The following is a 25,546-nucleotide window of genomic DNA, read 5'->3' on the forward strand; positions in this document are numbered from 1 at the left end:
TTTTTCAATCCAGAATAACACTGCTCGAGGGTCTCGGACACAACGCGTGTCATTTCCTCCAAGCGATTGAAAGAAAGCCTATAAATGTTTATGGCTTCTTCCAGGGGATCGGTAACCATGAATTCGGTATTCGGCCTCCTCGACCGCGGTTCCCTCGGCTCATCGCTCAGCCGGTCCTTTTCCATCGCTACCTTCAACCTTTCTCGATTCTAACAGATGGGAAACTCTTGCCTTTGGCACTGATAAGCTGCCATCGGAAATAGGAGGAGTAAGGTGACAGGCTTTATGGGCCGTGAGCGGCGACGGATTGTTGATTGGAATTACGTATATACCCCGAACGGAATGAGTTTCGGATGGTGAGGGATAAGCCTCAATTTTTTCAAACCTCGGCTGCAACCCTTATATCAGGCTAATTCTCAGGCCTGATTGATTCTCGGAATATCGGCGGCTCGACCCTAATTCAAGGGAAATCTGTCCGCCCGTTAATCAGCCTCTTTCCGTTTGCAATTCGCGCAACGAAAGGCTTGGAGTAAATCTTCGACTAGAATTGTCCAGGAAAATAAGGAGAGCCTGTTGACGTGTCGGGCTTTTTTCGTTCGACGCACGCAGCCGAGATTCTCTGCGTCGAAGATTACGCAAGTTCGTTAGAGACGGCGTATTGGAATCTCGCGGGTCCTTAAGAGCCCCGTTTAAGTGTCAACAAGACACAGTATCCCAACTATCGTGACGATAAACCGAATTAAAAATCCTGCCGTTTCTCTGCCGGCAATTAGTGCAGTGTAAGTAATTAAGTATATCAGCAGGGGGACGACGAACATGTTATACAAAATAAACGCTCCAATAATTCTGACCGCAACTATTGCCGAGAAGTCGTACGGCAGTTTATTTTTTTCTATCCGGCTGCTGCACGAATACAGCTTACGATTCATTTGGGGCACTCCAAATTTTAGGCGAGTGAAAATCGATCGCAAAAAATTTCACCCATGAATGGTATGAAGTCTGCAGACGGTGAAGACTGTTCAGTTTGAAATTATTACTGTGAAACGATGAAAATTTCATATGCAAATAGTGGGAGCTAATGGTTAACCTGAACGCGATTGAGCGGCGAACACGCGTGACTTAATATACCATTTTGTCAATAATGACAGCTCGCTTTGATCCCAGTAATCTGGGAGAATTACGCCATTTTATTCCGCAGAGTCTATATTTTACCGTGAATGGTTATTATAACGATAAAGATCGGTGGAAATTGCGTTCCTTTTTTCTATCGATATATTCAATTGAAATTTCTAAATTCCAACGGACACGTAATAACGATATTGAAATTTTTTTCGGTTATTTGACTACAGGAAATAAATTGGTGGGTTAGAAAAGCGTGCGGTGTGACTCGTTACGAGCTGGTGAAAGCAATGCCTGACCTATGATCATGATCGCGTGTAGGTTAGAAAAAATTATGAGAAACGAATAGAAAACAGACCGGATCAGATATGTCAGGCGCCATAATTCTACTCGATAATCTCGCCGAAGCTGGTAATCCACTTTAGTTTATCGGCGTCAGCTGAACCGATTCTAAAGATAGTATCGAATGGTCCCGATGCCCGTGAATAGTACGGGTTTCGAGATAAAAGCAACCACCGGCGTGGCGCGGCGACGAGACGTGGAGAACGCCAACTTGTAACTAACGCGGAATCGCTACCGTCGCTCTCATTGATGTCTTACCCCTCGCCACAGGCCGGTGATAAAATGAAAAGGATTAGAATAGCGGCGAAGAGACGCGGAGGCGAAAGCTGCCGGCACCCAGGCATCTTTTATACTAATGGCCTCGTCCTCTCGTGCGTGAAGAAAAATATACCTATACCGGTGAAATATTGCCCACTAATAGATCCGGAAAGACGTTTGTTTTTCCCAAGCTCAATAGAAGGGCTTGGAGATGACGAGGTCTAAATCAGGAAGACGTAAACATTCTCCGCTTCGTTCGTTTTATACACGTTTTGGAATTTCCAATTTTTCCTTCTTCTGCTTCTGTTTACCAGCTCGATTGAGTTGTACAACCACAGTGGATCATAGAAGGATGCATTACGAAACGAGGGGATGGATGTTTATCGACTCTTAATACAACGCGTTTGAACTTCAGACGGATGTATTGCCGTCTGGCTACTTTTTTTCGGGCGAAAAGAATTTATCGTCGCATAAAAAAAAGGAATTAAAAAACAAGTTTCAACGACACGCCGCGACTTCTCTCAGACGGTGTTTTCAAACGGAACGGTCGTCGCGATCGCGTCGAGATGTTGCACATGGGCTACATCCTGGAACGCGGAACAGATCGCTTGGAAATTGAATCCGAGTACATTTACCTTGTGTATATTTACACGTCTGCTTAGAATCGGTAAACTTTTCTTTCAGGATACATAAATAGGAGGATGATTTAAAATTTTCTTTTCATTTTCTGTTCACCACTCAAGCAAGCGACGAAAACCTCACCGCATGGCCTTGCGTGTTTGGTGCGCATCCAAGCTCAAATGTTATAAAGAAATGGCTCGGCTGAGCGGTAAAATTTTAACTACCGATATACCGTAACGTCAGCCGGTGTTCCAAATTGAGCCGCTTATATGTGTAAACATACGATCCAGCAACCTGCGACGATAATTCGGATCAACGCTGCTTTCACTTCTCACACCCAGAGCAGTTTTTCGTAGAGTGCCTTTCGGGCGTGGATTAGAAGCGGTGTTCACCAAACGCGAGGTCACCACGCTTCCGGGGCACCGAGTTATTGTCGGTTTACACCGCTGGGGATTTCTTCGAGTTGTACCTACCAGCTTACCGAAGTTGACTAGCGTGGTTACGCATTGCGTACGGGGCTGAGGACGTTAGTCATTTTGAGAGGTGAACAGATGCCCGTCTTGTCGGAGCCTCACCGATTGTGAGTCGTTTTATTTTTGGAAGCGAATTTCACGCTTCTGGATGGTCTGAATGACCGCCCAAATCACAGGACCTCCTGAGAAGGTTATTCTCATGAAAATAGAAGAAGAAGAAGAAGAAGAAGAAAAAGAAAATGAAACGAAAGCTCTTCCCTCCTTTGCCTCTCGTCGTTGACACAATCGAATCATGATCGTATAACCGTGGACCACGTCGTGCTCTACAGATCCAAAAATAAATTTTTATCTCAGCACCTTTTTGTCTTTGTGTCTATGTGTGTGCGTGGGGGGAGAGACAGCATTCATTTAAGTTCGACCATCGTTTGTCGTCGGAATCTCATTACCGCGGGAAAAAATTCACCGACCACGCAAACAATTTGTAAGGGGGGAATAACTGGCAGGTACGTCGTCAAACTTGAGCTTCCAGATCCTTCCCGAAAATTAATCAGAATTCAATCAATTTTCACTCTACGCCTGCCGATAATTACGACCGCGGGGATACGGAAAAGACGCCTGCAGCTTTGAAGTTTCACGAGAGCACACGACACAAGATCCTTGAAATTTCGCTTGAAACTTCCCTGAGAGATCACGAAAACATATAGCGAGTACTACACAGTCGTGAAACGATGTTTCCGCCTGCTCGCGACGCTCGAAGGTCTTTTTTGAAAAACGCGCATTCCTCCCGGGAAAGACATCAAACGGTTCACCCTCTCTATGACGTTGCGCCTGCAGGAGTATCGGAAGCATCCCGGCAATGCCTTATTCACTTCGAGTCAGCCAGCTCTCGCAGGTCGAAGCCGGCGTCTGAGGAAGCTTGTTCGGCACTGACTGAAGGTGAATTTCTCCATCCCGAAGCACGTACCTGCAGGCGGTGAGGCTGATTCTCCCCCTGTTCCTAGGTTATAGCGGCGGTGTCCCTCGGGAGCGTTTGATAAAAGGGCTCTTGCCTCCATCCTTGACGAAGTTTATCTATATTCCCGGCTCGGATGTATTTTCCCGACATCGAACGGCCTTCCTCATGGCCCACCTCGCTCGATTTCTTCGTCGAAATAAGAACCGCCTGCAGTTGATGGCGAATTCACGAACCTCTGCGAAGTTCCGAGGTGGAGGCGAGGAGGTAGGTGGGTACACCGTAAATCGTGAATCAGTCGTGATATACTCAAGCCGCGGTCGGTGGTTATGTAGGTACCTCGTACCTTTGTACGCGGGTATTATTAAGCATCGCGACCGGGTCGGATCTATCACTTTCAATAAATCTCTCTCCTCTTCTGTCCGCGGTACTTCGTTGCGTTACGTTACGTTACGCCGTAGCGTTACCGGGCTGAGCGGCACACGCTCGAACCTTGTAATCATCATTTGTTACACAGTTATGTTGAATTTATCATGGGTAGCGGCCTGGCATTATTGGTGATAAAACCTCTCTTTGTAACCCGTTTCCTTACATCGACGAAAAGCACTCTTTACGCTGCTACTATGTCTGTTCCGCGGTGCTCGTGACGCCGTTGGTTATTTTCAACTATGCGTACGTTACGCGTCTAGAGGTTTTGGGTATACGAATGAAAAGCCGGGATTCAAAATACTCCGGTATAGATGTACGACGATAAATCAAGTCCCCGGCTGTGTAGAAACGAGGAATCTATTCTTAGGCCGTAGGGAAAAGAGGAGAAACAGAAGTGAAAAAAGGAGGATAAGATATTGAGGAACAAGGAGAAAAAGAAAGGAAGAAAATCATCGTCTCTCTTCTTTCGTAGAGAACAACTTTTATATTTCAAAAGTGTAAAGGAAACGAAGAAGTTTCAGTCGACTTTTGTCGCAGCACGTGCCGAAGAAGTGACAGAAGAGATACTGCAGTGTTGACTACTACAGCTGCATGTGTTCGTTCTGAAAATCCTTACACTCCGCCACGATTGTCGTTCACAAAATCCGCGACTGATATCTCTCAAACTAATTGCGAGCCAAGTCCGTACAACTGTTTCCTTTGTGGTGCGAATCCAAAGACATGGGGAACCGATGAGAAGAACCATTCAAACTGCTGGGCGTACAAAAGCACGGGTAGCGAGTGTGCGATAGTTAGCAGTTCGAGAAACACTCTCTTATCAATAAATAGGGGCGCAGTTTCGCAAGCGGATCCGTATCCCGTGACCACGTCATGCCGACATTCATACCCTGGCCATATGCAGCGACCATCTCGACTGCAGTCGGTGGTAACGAGCCGTGTAACCAATGGGACATGAGCAATATATACATCGCCGGGAGGTTGTCTTCTTGTCTGAGTTGTGTTCAGCCAGCCCTGTCGGGGTGCCCGATTCTCCCCGAGGGCTTGTTTCCGACCCGGCATTGTCATTTATCGTGATAAGAGTAATTAGGAGTTTTCACGAATCGATATCAACACCGGCGCACTGCACGCAGCGTGCTTTTTTAAAATAGTTATATCGCACGAAATGCTTGCCGTGAATTTTTGTAGAAGGTGCGGGTGCAGGGAAATTGCGGATATTGGTTATTAATCGTTAGCGTCACGGTTTCAAACCATTAGGCTTAATCGACGAGCGGATATTTATGCCCCCCTGCTGCTCTGAGTGCCTTAAACCTATGCGATTCTAGAGTATCGATCGCCGTTAGAATTAAATTTTTTTTAGTCGTTTTTACCGCGGTTACTACAATATTGTACTCGGAGTTTTCACTCAATTGATTTGTCAAGTACAACGGAAGACCTAAAATCATCCGCAAATTCCTGTGTATTATAAATAAAAGTACTTTTAGACTCGTACCGCGAAGCCGAAATCGATATCAAACTGTGCCGAATGTACTTCAACGGCAGAAATCGTTGTTGGATAAAAGAAAAAAGGATTGAAAAAATAAAAATACACCTACAACCAGCGACACTCGGAATGTTGAAGGGACTGACTGAGCGCGAACCGTTCCATTTATCGATCGCCAAAAGCATGTAATCGATTGTTATCGAGGTCGTCGCTTCGAGTAGGTCGGCAGCCTTTCGTCTCCGCACTTCTCAGCGGCGGCGATGCCCTGCAGACGTGGCTCTCATGACTCGGCGATAATTCGAGGCGATAACGAGCGAGGACCGCAACTCCGGCGTCGTTATGGCAGAGCCTTGGAGAGGATGCCCGGGGACCCCGACTAGGCCCAAAACCCTGATGCCGTGGAACCTGCAGGAACGAGCGAATGCGGACGACGATCACGTGGCGTCCTGCAGGCTTGACTCTGGGTGCCGACAGTTTTCCGTATTGAGAACGATGATTGAGCGGTAAAACGGACGCTCATTTCTTTCTGGTAATAACTAGAAGAGCTCGGAGCGACTCACGTGGCTCGTGTGTGTGTGTGTGTGTGATATAGTATCATTGATCGTAAGGCTTGAGAAGTAACGAAACAGGAAGAGGAGAAAGTCGACGACTTTCAAGCGAGAATATTGTTACGGAAAAAAACAGCTCCGATGAAAATCTTCACGCGGCAATGCGGAAACGCGGTGAATTTCATCACCGAAATGCAGTCGGAGGTGAATTAGACCTCGGCTCTCGGCGCAGCACGCGCCTGATCAGTTTCCTCGCATAACACACAGACCGCGGCTACGTCACGAAGCCCATCCTGCACGGGGGTCAATCAATGCCTAGCTGACCCCAGCCGGTGTCCGACACAAATTGTCTACAGCTCCCTGTGAATTACTCGTCACATCCGGTCGACGAGATGAGATTTCAACTCGCGTCCGCCGCACCTACGCGCTTTGAGTTTCGCTCGGCACGCATTGCCAATTTTGTAAGAAAAAAAACGAATTCGCCGATCGTCTCGTCGACTCGGAAATATCGATGAATCGGCACCGTAGGCGTCGAGTCCGGTGAGTATAATAATTTGCCGCGGCTGATGTGAGGGAAAATTCTCTGTTTTACGCTGGGCGTTCAAAAGTGTAATTACACGAGTTGCGTCCGGCATATTGACGGTGTAAAATCGAAGCTGTTTTAATCAGAATTTCAGCCCCCAATCAAGGGGCGTGTGTATGCCTGAACATCCGACCGCAGTCAAAGCTCGACGTTTCCAATAAAATCAGCGCACCGTGAGTAGGGTGGATCGTTTGATTCTCAACGGTCTCGAATCTGCCGCTATGTTCTATAAACCACTCTGTTTCGTGGTTCTAGGAATGGAGCGTACCCCGCATTTCCGTTTCGCGGTTTTTTCGTGTATGGAGTTTGCACGAATATAACACGAGTTACACGTCGCGATTCGCATCCGATGAAAATAGCTGCAGCGGTTCCCGCTGGTAAGTTTGAATTTTCCGATAAATTCTCAAAAGTATAAGGTTGGTTGGCTACACCTTGAAACGGATTCGAGTTCCAAACAAACGTTTCACCGGCCACAAAACTGTGCAGCTTTAGACTCGGGACTCGTTGTGTAAATAAAAGCGGAAAATCAACCGCTTGAACTTACTCGTAAACCCTGCTTTCCTGGTAGGTATTTTCTCTCATTTCTCTCTCTCTCTCTCTCTCTCTCTCTCTCAGCTATTCGCTCCCAGGGTGCGGGCTTATTGTTAATCAGGAACTCGTTCGACGTTGGCGTCGAGAGTGATCGTGGCTCCCGGAGAAACCGCAAAAGCTTTTTTATTATTGCCCGAGGTTTCAAGGCGGAACAGTTGGCTCCATGTACCGAGGCTTTTTGCCCACCTGTACACGACGCCATCGAGTTTGCCCGTAAAACCGAATTACTACCGTATTGTTTCCGCTTTGTAATTTTTACGGCCAGCCGTTCACGTGCCGAACTATAATACCATGAAAACAGGGAGCTTACACTGCCGGGGAATCCGGCAAAATGGAAAAGGGCTTTGACGCCGTCCGGCAGGCTTAAGGCACGTTACAGGGAGCTTTTGTGCAACGGGAACAGAATTACGCATGCTTTACCTCCCAGGCATCAACGACAAAGCTACCGGTGCGAGTCACCGATATTTTAATACGTGTAACCGGTAATAAAACGCGCTGTAGGGTAGCGGTAATTATATCAAAGGCAGCCGAGAGAGGGAGGGAACAGAAATTGGCATAAATTACTCGACATCGAGACTCAACTCAGCCAATTTTGTAACTCGATTTATCCCAAGCTAGAAAGCGGAGGGTGCATATGCAATGTACTAATAATATCGTCCATGCACCGATACGCATTTTAAGTGAAGCTCAAAGCAATCGTTGGGTTGTAACAAATCCGCAATATCGCAAGGCGCGAATAATTTGCGTTGCAATTTGCGAAAGTTTCATCCTGCAACCACCTTTGTCAAGTAACCAGTTGACGCCGTTGGATATGTAAGATAAAATTGTCAATGTATGGTAGATACGTGCCTTCGATTCTGAGATTGGCTGGATGACCGGTTGACAAGTTTCTACTTGCTCGATAAATTGGAATACGGACAACCTTTCCACCGAATATCCCCCGAGTATTCGAAGCACGCGAACATGTCAGAATGACGTTTGGCGATTCGGCGCAGAATTCCGTACGGAAGGATCGAGCAAGCTGAATTAGGATTGTTGCCGAATGCGATCGGATAGACGGGAGGAATTTCAGATCAGCCAGGCTCGACCGATCAAGCGTGTAACTCCGCTGCACCCTGGTGAGTCGGCGGTACCAGCTGGAAACTGAGATTTGCTCATCCGTCGCGGTTCATGCATCATCATGCAAAACGAATTGGTCGAAGCTGATGTCATTCCGCAGAGGGGGTTCGTAATTCTCTATCCGCTTATCATTGTCGTTCGACGATGTGCCGAATCGAATGACAAGTACGCGCCGATCACGATCGGGATCATCCCATGAATAACAAATCCGCCGTTGATGCACCACCTGCGTCGTGAGGATGACGCGATTTCTTACGGGGAACCATGATCACCCCATCATCATCGTCCTGCGCTGGGCGATACCGAACCTTTCGTGAATCACGGCGCGTGTGCGTGCACGCTGCGGTTTTTCCCGCGTCAAGGGCTCGTGACTGAAATGACAACGGAACCGACCGTCACTCCGAACGAATGATGCAGTAGTGAATACTTGCGAATTTCTCAGCGAATCCACGCACGTGAATCTCGAAAATTTTCGCGGCTGAAATTTGAACGGTACAAAATGCGCCCACGTTCTTACAATTTTTTTCTTTTTCACAAAAGCCAGGCATCGCGCACGCATATGTGTTGTACGGGACGTTTTCTTTGAGATGCTTATTTACCGGCAATAAGAAATGACAGAGAAGCCCGCACACGCACGTTCGTAAGTGAGATAACGCCTCGAGGGAGAAACGAGATGATGGGTTTGCGCACGCCTTGTAATATAAACGTTTAATACGCGTGATGAACACATCAAGCCTACCTTAGGGTTTGCCGAATTAGCTACGCGTTGTGCAAGGTGTGCCCAATGCGTCACGCCCTACAATTTATTCCGTACCTACTTATATATCCAGGGAAAATATGTTTCGTTTTTTTTTTCCTTTTCTTTTTTCTCCCCGGAGAGTGTGCCGTGGGTCTCAGATCCACGGCAATTACGTCGCGTTGCGGACCCTCGGAGCTGGGCGTAAACTCGGGGAATTATTAGAACTCGTGAACGGGGTTCGAACGGCTTCCCGAAACGGTTACGGAATGCCCGTGAAATAACCCTGCGGTAAAAGAGAAAAGCATTGAGCGACAGAGAGACAGAGTGAGAAAGAGTTAGGAAATAAAATAAAATAAAGCAACATCTACTGTCGAGTCAGTCTCTTGGCAGTCTAAATTATGGAGGACACCTCGAACGGGCCTATTTCCATACAAATCGAAAATACCCGAATGTCAGAACGAGTTTTCTTCGGTCTCGGTCAGCGTTTTCAACCGCCAACGGAATGGGAGAATCATTTGTATCGGTCGAGTCCCTAGATCAAGGTGCTGAAAGCAAGCGGTAAGTATCAAGGAAGATAATTCAACGGATGGTAATTAATTAGTGAATAAGAAGTTTCTTCTCTGCAAGCACTGTGTATAAGGAGACTCTAATGTGTAGATGTTGTGTTTACCCTTTTTGAATCCTTGCTTCCGATGAGAAGCCACGTAAGACAAGCAATGCCGTCAAATGAATGATATGCGGATGTGCAAATCATTTATCTACGAGAGAATATTTGTTGAAAGAATGTAAATTCGAAAAATTGGTGATTTCGAAAAATTGCTTGACCGGAGCCTTACTCCACTAGACCACCTGGCCGCCCTGACACTGTTGTCGTTAATATCTCTCATCACCAGTGAGTAAACCGGGCACAGGAAAACAAATTCTTTCGGTAATTAATTAGATTCGAGGGTGGAACAAGGGTGCTGAATATGAGCCATAATAAATGGCGAAACTTCGATTTCGGAGTTTATAACCCTTGCAACAATGAGCGGTCGATCTATTTTTATTTACCTGTTGTCAAAAACAGTCCGATCCCACTTTCCGTCCGAAAATGGAACATCGCAAGAACGCAGCCCGCCGTCTGCGTCACACGTGCCGGGTGCATCGGGCCTTTGTAGGTCACGCCGATGAAAGCGGCCCTGCAGAGTCTCGCCTGCGTCATTTGCTATCCTCGGAGGGCAAACGGCGGGATCTGCGACGCAGGATCCCGAACGCGGCTCGTGCCGTTTATATTTCTCGTCTTTTTGCGAGTGACTTGAGGATCGCGGGACGCGTATTGTTATTACGACGGTGAATCACCTCATTATGCTTTTCAAATGGTAATATCTCGTCCCTCTACCGTATGCAGTTATACAATGCAGAAGGAGAATTTCTTTGCCGGTTTCAAATCGCGGCCAGCCCACCTCGGAGATTAAAATCACGTCAAGCACCTTCGTGCCCTCACAGAGAGACGCTCGGCTTTATCCTCGCCGTTTCGTCAATTCACTCAACTTCGAAGACGCGATCCCCGCAGGGGGCGAGAAGCTGCAAGCTGTTTTATTCACCACCGAATCCCTCATCTCGGAATAAATTCGCATCCCGAAGACGAGAGTGACACAACTGAAAAATTGTCATTCTATCAGTAGAAGCAAATAACTATTGTAGTAAAATCCTTGCGTTCTTATGGAAGTTATGCCTGTTGTTCTCTGCTCTGTGACGACTAATTTTTCAATTAACAAATATATCGCTTTTCAAGCTTACAGATTCAAACTTTGCAAATACAAATATGGTCTGAATTAAAAAATTAGCGTTTTTCAACCGTCTCCAGCGTTTTCCGCGGGCTGCTGTTCCGACGGCTGATCACCGAGTTGCCCTAAAACGTCTGTGCTGTTTATCGCCAAGTTTATATCACAACTACCCGTGAGCTGCTTGATTTTTTCCTCCTCCTTTAATATTCCGTCCGCGTTTCCGGCGCTTGAAGCCTGTTCCTAAGCAAATTTCTGGGATCAGGCTCAGTCGGGATCGCAAATCACATTTTCAGCACATTTTTATGCAATTTGTAACGCCGAGCGCCACTGACGAGGCCTGTATTTTTCTGTTTCAGGTAAGCCCCGAATCTTTTCACACCATCTAAAGTCAGCATACCCCATAATCCGCCAAAGCGGAGTGCGTAAGTAAATCATAATATGAGTAGACCGAATAAGGCTGAGTAGCGTCGACGATAGTGGCGAAGCTGAATTAACGAGGCGGAGTCTGCCCGCAAGGACGCAACTATTAACCTTAACCCTTGTGTTAAATAACGCAAAATAGAAGACCATTAAACCGAGTAAATGGCGGTTGAGCCACGCGCTCTTAGTTGGGCGGTATGTAACTCGTGTTTATATGCTAAATTGAGTGCGCATATCAGAATTGCGCGGAGCATTTCGCTCCTCCTAGTTCCGCGCACGGTGAAAGGTGCGCATTTAAACTCGGCGCATTATAATGAGAGTAAAAATTATCGGGGTAATTTTCAAAGTTAGAACGCAGAGTAGAAGATACGATTACGCGACGTTAATTTGAATAAAATTCCAATATCGATAATCACCGTATAATTCAAACGAGGAAAATTTGAATTTAACCCGAGACACGATCACCTTTGGTTAATTAGGATAGAACTGGCGGCGTGTCTTCAATCAAGGCTATTCCACTCCCGGATTGATGCGCAAACAGCGAATTTGTGTACACCGTTGTAGTGTACATCATCCCCGAGCGACAAACATCCCGGGAGTAGTGGATGGGATCGGTTGATATACGAATGTTCAATTAACTCAATGAGCATTTGAATATAATGGTCTGTTTACATGGCAAATTGCTCGCAGTTCGCTCGCGGTGAACGGAGGGTTTAGTTCCAGTTTGATTTACACTCTCGTTGCACCGCATCCTCGAGCCGGACGGCGACCACGCCTTCCTGGATCGAGTCCTAGACGAGGACCAGACCGGGGTCGGCAGGTTAATGTGATTTTTTCACTTATAGAGTCCGACGCCTCTTCGATAAGCCCGGCTAGCGGCTGTTGCAGTCTCTTAAGGGAAATTCGACTCGACGTGTTAGCTTTGTCCATACCTATGCACGTGAAACTCCAGCGAAGCTAGAAACTGAACTCTATTATAAACCCCGCAATAACCAAGCCGTGGGTTGGGATCCACCCTGCAGCACAGGAAATTTCATTAATTAATTTCTCGCCAACGAGAATTCCGCTTTCTACACACTTCAAATTTCGATCTATAACGCGACATGCCGATGCAGGTAGTTACATACGCCTTTACTTACCCATGCTCGAGTACATATAGCTTATGTATAATCACTGTATACTGCGCGTTAAAATTTTGCAACGCACAAAGTTTATCCCTGCAATTGCCGAGGTGAATGCAGCACGGAAACTGGAGGTGTGATTTATTACGCGATTCAGGGCATACGGAGGAAGCCAGCGAGAATCAGCTTTTGCAAATACGCGGTGAATACCTGAAGAGGTTCGATTATTCTTAGATAAATGAGGAAAATCAACGACTTTTTAAAGCTCATTTCAGTGCATCATAAACGAACTTTTTTCAGAAAAATCACCCGGTTGTCGTAATTTTGCTTCAAGTTAACTATTTCATTGTAGGGGATGGCGATGTTTCCATTCAGGTTGATCTAGCTATCACGAATCGTTGATGATCAAAGAACCAGGCTGACAATTTCGTGGCAATATTTCTCTCATTGCTTTTTTCCGAAAAACAATCGCACCGACAATAGAATCACACGCGTATCCCTGAAAATAATTATTATTTGCGTAAAACTGAAGCTGTCTTATCGCCGCAGTTGCGGTGCAGCTTCAAATGCCTGCAGTGTAGCCACCCGGACGATAGTTTGAAAAATTCTTTTATACACATACCTAGGATCATCTCTGCAGCACTTGAGGAACGTCGTTAACACCGCCTAGTCAGCAATATTCAATGCAGAGGATATCAAAGCTGATGATGCGGCTCCTTAGTCTTTCGTCAGCCTTAAGCGGGTAACCCAATAGACTTGAGGGTGTTATTCGAGGTCTAGGTATACGGTGCTGACGTAGATGAGCGAGAGATTTGAAGAGGGAAAAAGCTCGACGACGTTACGCGTGTTGTACATACGCCTGCACGTACAGCGGTGCAATTCGAGCTTATTACGCTGTTTGAAATTACTTACGCGCAGAAACGACAAACAATGTTTCGCATCTCTTATGACCTTAAGTCTGCTGTTTGGATTCAGACTTGTTTCCGGAAACGACTCAAATTTCTTTTTCATCCTCGACTTTTCGTATAACATATCACCTGCGTCTGTGCGAAATTGTGACATTGAGTTCAACTGGACAATGCGTGCTGATCTTATCGGTCTGTTCAGGTTTTCAGGGGAAAAAAGGAAGTTCAATGACTACTGCAGGACATCCAACAGCAGAGATTGTGCGTAAATTTATAATGTTTCACGATTTGGATTTCTCCACGTTGATCTTTGAGAAAATTATATCCATTGGATCATCCGGCGATCGAAATTTACGCGCGATTTCTTTCCGCACGGGCTGGTATAACGGAAATTGGTTTTCAGAGCGCGAATTAGCAGAGCCGCAGCGCATGCAGTTTGTAGAGAGTATTGTGGCGGCTCTGCAGATTGCGCAAGATATTCACACACCGCGTCCTAGCCGCCGTATTGGGTTTCATTGGGCTATCGATATACTCTCTGATAATTTGATATTTGTTGCAAAGCAAGTTTCTCGCTTACGCGGACGCGTACTCGCGTATACGATGCAGACAGGGCAGAAACTAATCAGGCTTCGTCTGCTCGCCGAAGGCCATTCAAAAAGTTCCGAACGAGAATTATGTTAGACTTTGAAAAAAGTAGCCAAGTTCAGGAAAAATGATCTTTATACTAGAGCTCGTTCATTAGTATTTTTCTTCAATGGTATTACACGCAACAATTTTGTCAATCAGAAGCTAAGCGAGTCCTGGAAACTGAATAACGGAAAAACGATGCGAACGGTAAATTTTTTATCGAAAAAACCGTGTGAGTTACGCGAATTGTGCAGTAACATGTGACAAATTTCAATTACGAGTAACAATGAAAATGTTCAAGTGGCTTTACGCGGGCTCGTAAAAGCCTGAAACACATCGCTGACTTGATATCTCACGTAGACGGAGAGACTGGCAGCTTAGTTTCGTTTATTGTTATAAACTTTACTCCGGTATTTGCATAGTCGTTTAATCCGCTTGAGTATATACCACACATTAAAATGTATTATACCTATGTATATAGGTATGTGAATACTCGCTCATCCCATCAACACGCGGTACTTACTCGCCTAGCGATTTTTATCCTCAAATTAACGACTTCACACCTCGCTCGAGAGTGCAAGGGATCAATTACCGTTGATTGGCTATTCGACGTACGTCGCGACGTCGCCACGTCGATGTCACTTTTGATTATTATAAGCCGACGAGATTATAAATTCATTTGCATACATGTATTAATTAACTCCGGCTTATCTCGGCCGTACGCCTCAGAGATAAGCAGACTAACAATCTTTTCATCCCGGCTAACGTCTGCACACCGACACTCCTCCGAATACGTGGCCAACGGAAACTCGCGATATATTATCGCGGTTTTCGCCTGCATATCCGACGGAAGTGAAATAATAATTTTTGTTCCCTTATCCCCACACCCTGTGAGCTAATAATTTCCAGTCAACGACTGCCGTTATATGCATGTATCTGTATATATTAATAGTGGTACTAATTACGAAGGTTTGATTGCTTCTTTTGTTGCATCACCACCGTTATATACGCCACGAAACACATACGTATGTATGTATGTACGAGCATTAATTCGGTGTATCGCTAATTAATGAAACTCTATACAGGAAACCAGACGCAGTTAATTCATGCTCGCGTCGCCGCAGAAATTACAATCAAATTTCATTGTTTTCGGTTGATTGTATGAATTTCTGAAAAGAGTACAAAGCATGACACATAGTTCAAGACCCGTTGAATTTCCACGGGTGGTTTTATTCTTGAAACCGAACCGCGCGGACATCGGAGAGTTTTCTATGAACGTTAGAAAAGTTTGTTGCATTATAACCGCCAATGTTTTGACACGGTGAAATTATGCACCCCCCTAACGAAACAATGGCTCGCCGCGTATTGAAATCCTCACAGTCATACAGTCGTACGGGGTAAAGTTATTAATTATTCCAGCGAGCGATGATCCGTCGTTGAAGCTCGTTTTACGCCCAGATTCAAATCCCCGGCGTCAACCGGCTGTATATCCACCCCGTGCAACTGCAGAAATCCGCGTGTAATTTTAGCATTTTTGACAGCGACAGTGTACCCATGTAGGCATACACCAGCTCCGATGCCGATAATAAACGCTAGGAATTTTATAGGCACGGCCGTCCCTCGGTGAAAGAGGGGTGTAAAAAAAAAAAAAAAAAAAAAATTCCCACAACCAACAACAGCATAGCTGCATGCTCTGCGCAATCAGTTTTATACTGCAGTGTATAAAAATGGTGCATAAAAAGGGAGGGGAAAAAATATGCGAACCGCGATAAAAATCACCACTCCCGCAAGAATAGTGCCAATGAACCTTTTGCGATATTACATAGGTATGCAAACCGGCACTTATACCATGCCGTGGGTGAATGCATGGTAACATTCGCGCACGCGTACATGCATGTATATTGTACTTATGTATTCCCGGTTTCGCGTTACCGTAAAGGCGACTCCCATGCTCATGCACGATACCGAGATACATGGGGGCCTCCGTTTCGCTCGGATCGCGACGGTGTGTATAACATTAACAAGCCGCGTTCCTATAGGATTCTTCGCATGTATAACCTGTCAGCTGAGTCAGCGAGGATCGACTTGATCGCGACTTATCGGTAACCAACCATCAAATAAAATTCCATCGTAATTTGCAACACTATTCCACTGCGATAGATGCGACAAATTAGTTTCAAACTTTGCTGCGGGGAAAATTGGAGAGGATAAAAAAGGCGGAGATCAAGATTAAGGGCCGAGAAAATTCCTAACGTGTATTTCGATGCAAGTACCGAATTGATTGGAACACTGCGAAGCGCACATTGCAGTGCTCTTCTATACACTTTTCTAGGTCTCTTCGTAATATACTTAAATTGGAGAATTTTTATGCATCAATTATGCACCGGAATTTTTTTTATTTCACGGTTCATTATTATCATCATTGTCCGCAAGACGATTTGTGCTGCCTGCGATGCACGCCGCGTGTAAATGGTCTTTCATTGTAGGTACGCAGATAATGCAGGTATACAATATTTTTCAAACTTTCATCACTTCGCAATTCACCGAGCTTAATGAACGGCTTCGTTATCATTTTCGGTAACGAGGAAAAAGAAAGTAAAAAAAAAACAAAATAATTAACGACCAAATTCCAGCTGCGAATCTCGAAAGTTATATACGCTCCGCGGTAATAATTGGCTTCGCGCGTTAGTTTCGTTCCAATTGGCAATTGCGGCAGCGCGGTGTTATTTTCATCAAATAATACACACAACACATACGCACACATCGAATGGCGAAAATCGCGGAAGCGGGAGGTTTGTCGGTTCGAAATTTGATTAATCGGTGGACTCGAGCAGCGAAAGCGTTACCAGATTTACGAATCTCGGTTTGGTCCAGCGATTCGCGGGTCGGTAAAACTCGCGTGTGCAGTTCACTGTCTGTGGGTATAACTAATTAAAATTACCTCAATTTGATGAAATACCGAAGGCTTAGCGTTTCGTCGCGCCCACCGCTTGTAGGCGTCCGTTCAATGTACACTACAGAACAAAGGCGAGAAAAATAAATAGATAAAAAATCTTCCAAATTGCAAGGATGAAAGTATCGCTCTGCGTAGACGGCCGGAAACTCCGCTAATTCAATCAATCGATCGATCGATCGGTAGTCAGCCGTGAGCACAGTTTCCTTGAGTCAGTAGCCAACGAAGACGGGATCTCCGGGTTTGATCGTTAGGCTTAACGGTGGACCTGCATTATCCGCAGTTTAGTAGATTCGGGCGAATTATGCCTAGGCACAACCAGACAGGGGTCTTGTATTACAGCTGTTGGGAACAGCGGACAATGAAACGTTGCGGGGATCCGGGATCCTCCGGATGGCCCGTTTGCCTCTGGTATTACGGTCGTGATTATGCAATAATTACAACCCTCGTCAGCGATGGCAGCCGGATAGCGACGGAGATGGGCTCCGTGGATGAAGACGCATGACGGGGTTTCTGCAGCATCGGCGCAACGCACGTCTATCTCGGTTCCTCGGGCGTTTCTCTAGGCTTCGGGTGTTCGAAAGGGGACAGAAGCGGGTTAGGTATGCCGCGCGAGGACGAGGATGCTTGGATATTAATTAACACCCCTGAAACTGAATAATATATCCAGTGGTTCTCAGTCTGGGACGTAAGGACCGACTTGCCGTTCATCGACCTCTTCTTCGACCGAGCGTTATTGCTTCTCTAATTACCAGCTCTGGAGTATAAGGCGCGACTGTATTTCCTTTTTCACTTTTCACGATGTCATATTCAGTCCGGGTACGGAATGGCACATGGGAATGCCGGTCGGTAGTCAAGGCACGCTCACTGCATTCCTCGGTCTATTTATTGTACTATTTTCTAATGCCACGTGTGGACGGGTCAGTCCTAATTTTGACAGAGTTTCCTCATCGCTGTTGCGCGCAGGCAGTACGAAGGTGTGAAATGTAAAAAAAAAAATTCAACGTCACAATTGCGACATGGTTCTTATTCTTGGTTCAACTTTGCGTCGAAAAGTTGACCAGCGTGTGAGTTATTTCTTCAAAATCAGATTTTGCTATTTCATTTAGAAACGATTTGGACGTAAATTATTAAGCCCACGGACTCGATGATTCCATGAATTTCTCCGCGAGAGACGTAACATTACATGAATCCGAACAGAAATAAATGTTGTAAAAATTTGAAAATCCCAAAAAATCAACTCTCGATCTATGAGACACACTTTTCGTTTATTCTATATTTTCATTATCCGAATGTTGTCAAAAATATTCAGAGTCTGAATTCGTAAGATTTAGTTTGCCACGAATTTATTTAAACAAATGAAAAATCATCTGTCAAGTAACGAAGTGTAACAGATTTAAAATGTATTATCATTGAACGAATATTTAGGGTACTCACGATTGAAGTGACGAATGTCCTATCGAAGTTTTACAGCACGAAAGTAACAGTTGGCACAATACTCGGATCGAGTCGTTTGCGAATGTCAGACTGATGAACTTGGCAATGAGAAGACCGCGACGGACAGAGCTTAACTGAAACGATTATTAAGATTGCCTGTGTATATATATGTGAGAGGCAAGCTCCGATTTTATAACAGCCGACGTGACGTTATTCAATCTTGGTACGAATACCACACGGTACCCATAAGCTGCGTGTGCGAGCGTGCGTGTATACATGTATAAATACAGTGCGCTTTATTCGTTTATGGTAATACTCCGAATTTTATACACGAGCATTCCTTGATGCGTGACGTTGCGAGGAGATAAGAATTCACGCTGTAGATACAATGTGTGTAGCGATTCCGAGAAAACTTTGATTGATTCGCGAACCTGCGAATACAATTGCAAAACTGTAGTGACATGCGTTATTTATACGCGCTAGGCGTATCATTATCATTACATTATCTTCTCGTTGCGTGCTGATTGATCATTGCGTCATTCTATGTATAGAACGCATGCCTTATGTATGGGGCATTCCATGTCAATTCGCCGGGCCATTGGCCTGATCCCTTCCGATTTTGATGTCCAATTTATTTTGGGTTCTGTTTGGCCCGAAATACGACCTCAAATTTTTGGAAATTTTTATTTCATTTTTAAAGGGTCGCACGAGCTCAAAAATCATAAAATTTTGAGAAAACATGAAGAGGGATCGTTTTTAAATCGATGATTTTTTTTTCACAGAAACTAGGACCCAAAACATAATTTTTCGTCCTAGTCCGATAGTGGGCCGAGAACTAGCATTGTTGATTTTTTTTTTTTTTTCAAGAATATTTTATTTTCTTTTGCGGATGAAAAACAAAAAAAAAAAATAGTTTAGAAAATAAGGAAAGAGGCACGAAAATTGTCGAAGAAGCTCTACTTTTTACTAAGTTACTATTTTATATCTACTTTTAATCTAAGAAAAAAAAAAACAAGTTTCACAAGAAATTTTTTTTTTTTTTGTTTTTCGTCCGCAAAATAAAATAAAATATTCTTGAAAAAAAAAAACAATCAAAAATGCTAGTTCTCGGCCCATTTTCGGACTAGGACGAAAAATTATGTTTTGGGTCCTAGTTTCTGTGAAAAAAAAATCATCAATTTAAAAACGATCCCTCTTCGTGTTTTCTCAAAATTTTATGATTTTTGAGCTCGCGCAACCCCTTAAAAATGAAATAAAAATTTCCAAAAATTTGAGGTCGTATTTCGGGCCAAAGAGAACCCAAAATAAACTAGACATCAAAATCGGAAGGGGTCAGGCCAATGGCCCGGCGGATTGACATGAAATGCCCCATATACGTATACGTCGCGTACGACCAGACAATGTTTTGTCGACGGCGAAAAATCGGCCATGGCGTCGTCGTACTCGATAATCGCTGAGAAATTATACCCCAAAAATCAATCCCCGGTTAGCTCGTACGGTAGACGTTTGTTCCCTCGTCTCTGTGGGGTTTCGGTTCACTTGCGGTGAAGATAAAACCGATAATTAATCCGGACGGAAATCTCGACCATCCTTTTTTCCACCCTTCTGCAGACCCTCTTCGAAGGAAGTATACAGGTGTATGTGTAACGCAGCAGGCTCGATAATCGATAAATTAAGATGCGCGACTGTTGGCTAATTGTGTTAACGAACGACAAAAATTATCGTTTATTAGTAACACAAGGGATCGTAAAAAAATTTCTTCTCAGATACCTGGCATATATCAAGCAATTTATGTATTTATCCGTCAGCATTGACGCTTTACACTTTACTCGCAGTATTTGTAATTCTTAGGCAATTTTTTACGCTTTGACCGCAGAGTATAAGAAACTCGACAAGGATTTTCCGCCGAGTGATAAATTGGAAGAATTTTATTTGTTATTACATCGGGGATAACTGATCTATGATGAAATACTATTCTGTGTGGTACTTTCACTGATTTTTCAACAAGAGGAAACGTATAAACTGCCTCATTGACGTCCAACGTACAACGAATATACGTTAGTCGGTCAAGACAAGCAACTGAACTTGCGCAGATTTTGCAACGCAGACTTTGCAACCGGAAAAAATGTACATACGTAATTAACGTTTTGGCGAAAACCCGTTATAAACATACAATAGTAAATTCGCAACCCTACAGAGCGGGGAATTTAGTAAGGCTCACAATTCGCTGTGGCGCAATAAACAGTCCTCACCGCAGACAGGAAACTTCTGAGACCTCTTATCGCGATTTAGCTTCGCCACTACGGAATCGAATTACTGCTTACTTAGTAAATGCAACGATGCAGTCCGAGAATTTTTATTGAATATAAAAAGGCGCCTCGTCTAGGCAAGCGTTGACTTTCTGCAGCAGATTCAATTGCTTCATTGCATAGCTGTAAGAGAGACAAGAGGCTCCAGGGGTGCTAATCAATGGAGTTGATTATCACCCACGTAAACTCTACGCTTCAAAGTGATCGTTTAATTGAATATCTGTGTTGCCGCTGCTGCTGCTGCTGCTCCTGCATAAAGAAAGAGTCTAATAAGTATCAGGCTGCACCGACAAACCTTATAAGGTAGTGTCTCGGAATCACGGAACTCCCGCGCCAATGCTTATGGGGAAATACTACGGACCTATTTTCATTGTCAAAGTCACGCGTTTAGCGCTGCGCACGTCCGGTGTTCACCCTTTGAGTGAAAAATTTCATTCGCCTTTCCCATGCTTCTCAACTGCACGGTGCAGCATAAAGTACGTTCGGCTGAACGGGCAAAAGAATGTCAATACATGGGCAGAAATAATGCTTCCTTAATTTTTTGCGGTCTAAATTTTTTTCTACACCTTAAAAAACGTATATCTGAGAAATTTTGCCAGCGTTCGAAGATTGGAAAGTATTTGAAATAAGGCATTACGCTCGTCAGAAGATGATACGTTTCGTTCTTCTCGCAGAAGTTGTTTTTCTATGTTTTTTTCGTTGCAAGTACATTTAAAAATGAAACTTTCTTTCGCATTCGCGGACGACGAATCTTTTTAGTTTTTCGACGCGGGCTGGAGTTGTGCAATAATTTTACGGGTGTAACGCAGATGCTGGCGGTGATTCGTTTCCGTGCTTATACTATTACGTATTCGCGATGCTTGCCCGATGCTCCATGGGAGTGCAGCGAGCTACGAGTGAACTTTCGAACTCGCATCAGTCCGGTCTGCAAGTTTCGGTTCCCTTGGATAGCCGGGAGTTTCCTGTTCGTCGTTCCTTGCACTCCGGCATAGAGTCGTGATTCCAGGTCGGCGTACGGGCCGTAAATCAAACGACTGCATTGCTCAACCTCACCCAAGTTTGGTCTTCACGGTCTCGGAAGAGTTCGAAGCGCGAGCGAGAGCGAGAGAGGGAAGGAGGTGGGGGATTTTTGACGTCGGAATAAAAGATCGAGACTCGCCCTCGAGGAGAATGTTATAACATTCCCGACGCACGTATCTCGGCGCCGGACATCGAGACGTGCCTCCGACCTCCGAGATTGATAAAAACAACTTATCCGGGTTATAATAGCTTTCTCGGTTATTACGATATTCCGGAAGCATTTCAGACCAGTCAGAACTGATACTGATTGAGATATCGCGGATTATGGAAGACCGCCCTGCACACTCGTGACTCGAATTCTCCACGCGACTCAATTACGGATCGCGGAATCCCTTTTCACGATAAGAATAGATGGCGGCGCTTTGCACTGCATTGCAGGCGTTGTAAAAGGTCGGCGGATCGACAAATCCGTTCGTTTTATCGTCTGTATTCAATTTATCTCTCTCAAAATCTCTCGAGCCATTTGCCATCGGTCAATGAATATGAAATCGAATATCGGATTACAGATGTAGCTCGTGTGGCGGGCGGCGTAAATCACTGGCGGGTCATATTTTGAGCTGGATGTTTCCTCGTTCTATACAAAAAAATGCTGACCGCGTCTGACGGCTAAGATTTAACGCTTCGTGCAATGCGGCATTGCACCGTATATGTACGGCTTGTATGTACAAGGACTGCCGGACCAAACCCGGACAACCAGAGACGAGTCACTTTCTGGAGATGAGGTTGTTTCACCGGAGGTAACTTTTACTTGTGGAACTCGCGGGAGTTGTGAAACGTACCGAGTCTCGCCTTGGTTTTTATACTTTTAGAAAATGGACGGTCGACTCAATTCTGAACGTATATAGGCACTAAAAAGTTCTTAGGGTTTTTTATATCTCAATTTCGAAAGTGACGAACACCATCCAGAATATTCATATCAAATATATTCGCAGTTGTTTCCGTATTTTCGTGCTGTTTTTCACCTTCCAATCACGCGTTCCTCATCAGTTTATTTAGTGTAATAATGAAACAGCTACAAATTAATACCGTCGCGGTTTAATTTGCACAAAATTTGAATTGCTAAAATGATACTTTCGTTATTCGGCTGTACGGAATCAACGTTGTGATTATTCAATCAGCAGTCTCCATCGCTTCGTAAATATGGACTGTAAAAACATTGTTTACTAATGCCAAAAACATTTTTACACGTACACGTTTATTTCACAAAACGTTTCACGCGGCGCAATGTCGCCGTTCGAGATGATCGAAGATCGCAGAAACTTTCTCTACCTTGCATGCAGGTTGCATTGTATGCTGCAGAAAAATGTGTATCAGGACACAATTTTTTTTCATTTTCCGTCGATTTTACCGAAAACATTCTAAGGGAATGTTAAATTTCGCGAATCATACATAATACGCCTTCAAACGATTAAGAACTAATTCATCGACGGCGATATAATAATTCGATAATTTATTTGCTTTTTCCGTAACAGAATCGGGGTATTCGATCCTCATGCTTTCGATCGCAAGCTGCATTAAACTCATGCAAAGACTAAACTGTAAACCACAATTTTTCAAAGCTATACTCTTTTGCCTCAGGCTTGTAAAATTGTAAATTGATTAGAGATCTTTTGGTCCATCGCCTTTAATTCGCAGCGGCACAGAGTGGAGCAAAACGGTGAATTCCGAGAAAAGTGCTTGTACTATTTCAAGTACATACTTCGTATTTATGCCAAGATTGAAGCTAACGGTTACGAGTATAAAATGTTGTTTCCGATGGTTAACTTCAACCCGTAAAAGATATGCAGCACTTTAGGTATGTTTTCCAAATATTACTGAAATTAGAAAATTCTGTCCACTTCTTTCGCACGATACGTGGTCGAATACTTTAAGTAACATGTTAATGCGCAAAATGAAAATATACGCAGGGCCTGTTTAAAACGAGTAAAGCGAGAAACTTCGTGCAGTGGTCAGAGTATGTCCCCTTGACGAACTATCGAATAAGTGAGCCAGTATCGGCGTGCGGATGAAATTAAATCAAGGCCAACGGTTATTGTAGCACAGACATTATACCTACCAACCTTGAAGGTAAATTGGAAAGTAAATATATATTGCATATAACAGTATGTATAATACGAAACAGCAACGAACCTTTGCAAAACGAGGTGACACTGTCGATTTGGTGATGTGCTTTCCCAAAGGCCAATACGGAGAGAAGTAAAAGAAACGAGAAAAAAAAAAAACCAACAAATATTAAAAATGGAAATTGGTCCGCAAGAACCGTTTCGCGTCACTTTCACGGAGAATCCTCAAACTCACTCGAAGCTGCGGATAATTGAGGTGTATTATACTCGGTACGAATAATACCTGTCACCGGTTCGGTCGGTCGTATCGCGGGAGTAGTTCGGACACTTCGCAGACGCGTGGCCTGCACGGCGAGACTGCTCCACTTCCATCGCATATCCCCTATTATACGGGCCGCGGCGCACGGCAGACCGTGAGATCACACTCCGTTCGCGTCTTCGTGTATGCAAATGTATCTACATAAACACCGAGCCGGCTCGTCTTCGAGGCGCGCAGCACCGCGACGGAGGATCACCGATAAACGCATCTCGGTTGCAAGCGCCGCGAAAGCTCGCCGCTGACTCACTCGGATGTGCTTTCGCTGAACGGCGAGAGGCGAGGGGCGGATATTCGACGTTTATGCGACTCCGACGCGTTTTGCGGGGAACTCGATTTTTTTCGACTAATCGCAACCGCAGTTCAGGGTTGACCCTCGATAGCCACTCAACGAACTTTCAATTGAAACAGACAAGGCCGCTTATTGTCAGGGCAGAATTACCGCCGGACGATTATCGTCACCGGAGACATGGTTGATTTGTGTACTTACTTATAGGTAGCTCGCGTAACCGGAGTATCGGAATACGTTCGAACTTGTCGAGTTTGAACTTTGGGCTAATCTTTAATGCCGATATTCCGTGCGTGTAAAGCGACGAGTTTGAAGCAGCACCGCCGGGATCAAATTCCGACGCAGCGATTTGGTGATAAAACATTTTGACGACCTGACTAATTAAAACTACATACCACTGTTGGCTATTTTAATACCACCCACACTTTCTCACTAATTCACATCCTCGCCGTCGGTGACAGATTCTTTTCACTCCGCGGCAATTAGCTTCTGTACCTAGAGCTTGATTAATCCTCGGTGTACGGTGAATGCGCAGTGGATCCGCTGCGGATCAATCAATCTGCGGGAATATCGAGCGGCAAATGATCCTCGTTTCACGGATGAAGTACGGGTTAAACTCGCATTTCATTACGCAGACTTCGTTCGGTTCTTGCGTCACTCGCTTTGAATTATAGGCTGTCGAGACGTGAATGTTCCACCGTTTAACGGTAAATTCAACCCTTTTCTACTTTCGCTACATTATAAAGCTTCGGGACTGAAATTCATTCTTGTTCGAACGAACGATATTTATTTGCAGATGTGACAATTTATATAAGCGAGAAAACGAATCAAGATAGGGTTAAAAGTATAGCGGTCAGAATGGCAAGTAGAAGTTTATATTGTTCCGTTGGAACAGCTGGTTTTATGCGTTTTATTAATAATTGTTTGTAATAAATAATCAAAAGATTTTCTTTGGAAAACCCAACAAGAGGGAAAAAAAAAAATTAATTACAGTTGCAGAAGCGCG

The 25,546-nt window shown here is 44.6% G+C and overlaps 2 protein-coding genes across 4 annotated transcripts in view; one reads left to right on the forward strand and one right to left on the reverse strand.

Annotated features, from left to right (window-relative positions):
- Syn (synapsin) overlaps nt 1-25,546 on the forward strand; it is a 102,178-nt gene that overhangs the window by 32,660 nt on the left and 43,972 nt on the right. The gene's annotated exons all lie outside the window — the stretch shown is intronic.
- Timp (Tissue inhibitor of metalloproteases) overlaps nt 1-25,546 on the reverse strand; it is a 51,916-nt gene that overhangs the window by 13,178 nt on the left and 13,192 nt on the right. The window contains exon 1 of one of the 3 annotated variants that reach the window (XM_046624086.2): nt 24,003-24,458. The exons of 1 other annotated variant lie outside the window; for it this stretch is intronic. The gene's annotated coding sequence lies outside the window, so the exon portion shown is untranslated. Of the gene's footprint in view, nt 1-18,483; nt 18,633-24,002; nt 24,459-25,546 lie in introns of those variants that run through there. One more of the 3 variants, XM_046624087.2, reaches the window with a different exon arrangement.

Source organism: Neodiprion pinetum, chromosome 4 (assembly GCF_021155775.2).
Source record: "Neodiprion pinetum isolate iyNeoPine1 chromosome 4, iyNeoPine1.2, whole genome shotgun sequence".
Taxonomy (NCBI): Eukaryota; Metazoa; Arthropoda; class Insecta; order Hymenoptera; family Diprionidae; genus Neodiprion; species Neodiprion pinetum.